Consider the following 4,990-nt stretch of genomic DNA (forward strand, 5'->3'; position numbering starts at 1 on the left):
GAGGAGTTGAGGTGAGTCAGGGAGGAGAAGGAGGAGGAGGGAGGGTCCCCTCAAGTTCCAGCGCTGCCACGTCACCTTGTCTGCTCTTTACCCAGGCAGACCCTGCGACGCCGGCGTTGGCCTCTGAGCGCAGCTGAAGCGCGGGGCCGAGGACACAGGCAAGCTTAGGAGACGGTGAGTAGCAGAATTGTTGGGTTTTGGGTGATGGGCTGCTAAGATCACGCATTCATGTTTGGTTTTCTTTGTTGTAGCTGACTAAGAGACGACAGCCCGGCGACAGCAGGAATTTTCCTGAGGCAGAGGCGGCCTTCTTTGGACCTGGCAGGGATTTGCCTCCCTGGATGCCTGAGAGATAAGTGGAGGGCTATGGCTCACAGAGGGGATGAAAGCAGGATGCCAGGGCAGGGATCACCGGGAGGGGTTTTTTAAGTCAGATTTGGAGTTGGGGGCACCAAGATGTGACCCCTTAGGCTACGTGAAGGGAAAGTCTCATTTTTCATGTCAGTGCTGAGGTGTGCAGGGCAGAGCAGTCCTGGTGTGTGTTGTGTCACTTGTCTGTTGTGCACTCTGTCTCTTTGGTGTCTTGTCTTTTCCTTTAGTCCTTTCAGGGGCCTGTCCAAACCCCTGGCATCAGTCTTAGCATTTCTGATCTCTGTGCTCCTCAGCCAGGTGCCTTTGTCTCAGCTGCTCGGACACTCATCAGAATCTATCTCTCTTCACAAGCATCCGGTCCGATGCCTTTTCAGGTCTTGTTCTGAGCTGTACTGACAGCCGTGCACCGCCCTGATCCATTCCGGCGGGTTAGGTCTTGTGAGAATGCAAAGACAGGTGGAGGATTCTGACCGTAGGATTCTCGGGCATCCATCTCTGCGTCTCTTGGGATAAGTCATCCCGATGGCATCTTGTTCCTGCAGGGTTCTCTGAGCCTGGCCAGCTCACCTTCCGTCTCACCTCGGTCATCTCATTCCGAGTTCTCTGGACCCTCAGGGTCATTCTTCTTGCCCAGAGTTTTCTGTCCCTGTTGTGTCCCCTCGTTTGTCCTGTGCTGTGTCACGGGTGTTGGTGTGTGTTTGGCCGGGAGCTGCTCTGCCTTGCTGCTCAGTCTGGGTGTAGGGGTACGAGGGTAATAGTCCTGGGGGCTTGAAATTTGTGATGTGGGGTGTGGTTAGACTGTAGAGGGTATTCCTAGATTGCCACAAGATGTGTGGAGCTGTCAAGGTATCCTGCAGCACTCTGACTGTTGTCCTGACTTTGTTTCAGATGCAGAGGGATGAAATCCGTGGCAGAGCCCCCCATCCTGGGTGAGGGGCTCCCCTGAGAAGATCGATCGCTATTCAAGGTGAGAGTCACACATTTCACATTTATTGGCACTCCAGTGCCGGCCACCTGCGTTTACAGCTTCAAACAGGTGAGTCCCTTGGTAACCCCCCTGGGCAGCAGCTGGAGCCTGCTCCGGGCTGGGCTGCGGGAGCAAACACTTGTGGCTGACACAGCTCCACACTGAGGGTACTTGGGAAAACACCTGCCTTGTCCTGGAATTTTTTTTTTTGAGCTTTTGACAAGGTTTTAATCATCACCTTGGTAAAAATAAATGGTAAGGACTGAAAACATGAGAGACTGGCAGGTTATACGCACGAAAGACAACTTTTTTTTTCTTAAATATTTGTGCAGCCTATATCTTAATTTTGAGACTCTTTTTTGGTCAACTTTATTGTAAAAACCCCTTATTTTCAAGTTAGCTGCTTCAATAATGAATTTGTTTTACAAATACCCGCTAATGTCCGAAGGTTAAAGCACTAACACCAACATCCCACCTCTTTTATTTTTGCAGCAAAATTTTGTCTTTACTAAACTTGAAACTTGATGTTTTTGCAGGTAGTAAGTTAAAGAAGGTGTTTATCTGCCCATCACTGATAGTCAGGGTCATGAAGAAATTGCTCTAGTGTTCTAAAATAAATGCAGATTTTTAGGCCTCTCCCATTCTCTCTGACTAGCAGCATGTGAATTGATTTTTGATCTCCTTTCTGTTGGTGTCTGTGGGTTTTAAGCGGCATGGAGAAGGTGTCTGTGGACATGGCACCCAGGGAATGGTGCTGGGAAGGGCAGGATGGAAAGGAGCTGCTCAGGAATCCAGAGCAGCAGTGGAGTGGGAGCTGGTGCTGCTGCCTCAGTCACACCCTCCTGGACAGTCTGTGCAGTGATAATATTCCTACTTTCCTTCCTGAACCTGGGGTTGGAGGAGAACACGAGTCTTGGCATTGATGGAAAGGGGAACTCGAGGGAAAAACTGCTGTTTGTGTCCTTAGAGAGCAGTGGGAAGAGCCTGGGAGAAATCCTGGCTGGCTGAGGGATCCTTGTGTCCCCTCGGGAATAAATCCCTGCGTCTCCTCAGCCCTGCTGGTTTGCAGTAGCGTTTGTACACCTTTCGCTGCAGCTGTGGTTCTTAATAACTGGAAGTCCAGGGATTCTGGGCGATTCCCATAAGTTCTCCTATTTTGTAGGAGCTGCACGGTGAGGTCAGCATTCTGAGGGAGGCCCTGGCACAGCTGCCAAGGGCAAGGAACGTGGAGCATCCCGGGGCTTCTCCCGCCCGAGCTTCTCCCGGAGCGTGCTGCGTGTCGTGCCGGATGTTTAACCCGGGTTTGGGGTGTTCTCCTGCAGTCCCAGCTCTAACTGCTGCCCCCGAGCCCCGGCCTTGCTCTGTCCCAGCACTGAACCTGGCAGGTGGGTGTGCTTTTCCAGCCCTTGAATCCCACGGGCAATCCCAGATTCCCGGAGCTCCCCGAGGCACAGCCTGGCCTCCCTCCCTGGGAGCTGCACCTCAGTCTGCCTGGACCAAGGCCATCCTGTTTGAGACTTTATTCCTGTTGCTTTTCCTCTTGCAGGTAGTTGGCGAAAAGGAGAGAGCCAGTAGGAAGTGAAGCCACTGGAAGGCCTTATCCCAGTCCAAGGTTGGATGGGAGTAACTGGACCTGTTGAATTCCCACTTCCCTTTAAATCAGTGCAGAGGAAGCAGATTTTAAATCATCATTCCATGAACTTTCACCAACTTCATGACTCTTGCAAAAGTTTTCAATGTTAGAAATTCCTGAGCTTGTTTTCCAGGCAGGCTTGGATTTGGATGTTATTCCTTCCTTTTAATTGAAGGAATAACTCTGATTTTCTCTCTGATTTTAGTAAGGGAATATTTATTTATTCCAATTTTCCATCCTAATTGGAATTTTTGTACCTTGTAGAGCACATTTCTAAGGAAATTTACCCAATTAATGTTGGTAAATCAGCAATTGTCCAGCACCATCTCCACAAAATTCTGTGATTTCCCAAGAAAACTTTGAAGTATTTATTTGCCACGATTCGTCTCTTTGTAAAGTTCAATTTACTGCATTTTTAATTACATAAATGCCATTAAAACCTGAATCCAGGCCTAGCTGCTGTTCCTTGGACACAAGGGGCTGGTTCTTTCCTACCTTGGCGCATTTGGATGTTTGTCCAAAATGAGCTTCCCACTAAAATAGAATTTGTTTCCAAGCAGAAGTGGGAATTGTCTAGAAAACCTTCTGTTGTGGGGGGCACTGGGTTTGTTTCCCTTATTGCTGCATAATTGAGGAAAGCCATGGCGCTTTTTTAGGCAGTGGCAGGAGGTGAGAGCTGCGTTTATTTAATTTTGTATTTTATTTTTTGTTATTTTTGTATTTTTGTGCTCTTTTGTTGTGGTTTTTCATGTTGCGTTTTGTGGTTTTTCAAAGACTTTTTCTTCAGTTTTTTAATTTTTATTTTTTTTCTTTAGCTATTTATTTACTTGTTAAAACTACTTTTCGTTTTTTATTTTAATTTTTTGTTTAAATTTTTTTTCCACTTTTTTGTTACTTTGAAATTTTTTTCTTTTGGTATTTTAATTTTATTTATTATTTTCTATAGTTTTGGTTTATTTTTTCATGTTTTCTTTGTTCCTTTTTTTTTTTCCCCCATACTCTTTCTTCCCCTGGGCGCCTGGGGGTTTGGCTGTTGGCAAGAAAGATGAGAAATGACCTCGGTGCCCGCTGGACGTCGGGATGTCATAGACAGCGCAGTTGGCAAAAGCTCTGTATTTTCTGCTCCATAAAACTCCTGAAGGGAGAAAGCTGTGACCACCGTGGTGCCGTTTTTTCCTTTCCAGCCCCGACCAGGTCTCCTCCTACCCGTGCACAGTGTTACCAGCAGCAGCCTGCTGTCCAGGCTGTCGAGGCGTATTTCAGAGGGAGCAATAAAAACAAAGTAGACGTTTTATTTTGAACTCTCCGACCCTGCTTGTTTATTAGCAAAGAAATCCAAAACAAAGCGAACAAAAAAAGAAAACCCCCAAAATAAACTCCCCCGCAACCCACCAAAAAAACCCCATACAGATAGAGAAAATATGCCCATATTATCTAAATAAAGATTAAAACTTTACCCCTTAGAAAACCAGGCTCATTTAATTAAAATTAATTGTGTTTCTGATGTGTTAGGTTAATGAATTCATCTAGTGTAAAATATCGTTTAAAATATAAACAAACGAATTAAAAAAATAATGAAAAAGAAAAATAACAAAAAGTATAGGATATGAAAAATAATATCAATAATAAATACACAATATATTATTACTTACTACACGTTTTATAAATATACTTAATATACATAATATAAACATCTATAATGTACATAATCATATTTAAATGAAATGTATTATTATTTATAACATTACATAATAAATAAATTATTTTATATATAACTTTCTATATTTAATATCTATAATAAATATAATAGTATAATAAACATAATACATGATGTATAATGTACATAATATAAAAGATGAATTGTAATGATGAATGTAAATATCAGAATCACAAAGATAAAAAATATTGAAATAGAGCCTGAACGAAAGGCTTTTTTGTTTCGGTCTGGTTGCTGGCAGGGCTCTCGCAGGTGTGCTCGGGGGTCTTTTGGGCCATTTATTCCGGAGGCTGTTCGCCAG

The 4,990-nt window shown here is 44.5% G+C and overlaps 1 long non-coding RNA gene across 1 annotated transcript; it reads left to right on the forward strand.

Annotated features, from left to right (window-relative positions):
- The first annotated feature begins 1,238 nt into the window (after positions 1 to 1,238).
- Positions 1,239 to 4,273, forward strand: LOC136294329 (uncharacterized). Its single transcript, XR_010722369.1, has 4 exons — positions 1,239 to 1,339; positions 2,502 to 2,724; positions 2,886 to 2,951; positions 4,018 to 4,273. It is a non-coding gene; the product is annotated as an uncharacterized lncRNA (long non-coding RNA).
- Positions 4,274 to 4,990: the final 717 nt, after the last annotated feature.

Source organism: Chamaea fasciata, unplaced genomic scaffold (assembly GCF_029207755.1).
Source record: "Chamaea fasciata isolate MVZ Bird 193981 ecotype frontalis unplaced genomic scaffold, bChaFas1.0.hap1 SCAF_10, whole genome shotgun sequence".
In the NCBI taxonomy this organism is placed as follows: Eukaryota; Metazoa; Chordata; class Aves; order Passeriformes; family Sylviidae; genus Chamaea; species Chamaea fasciata.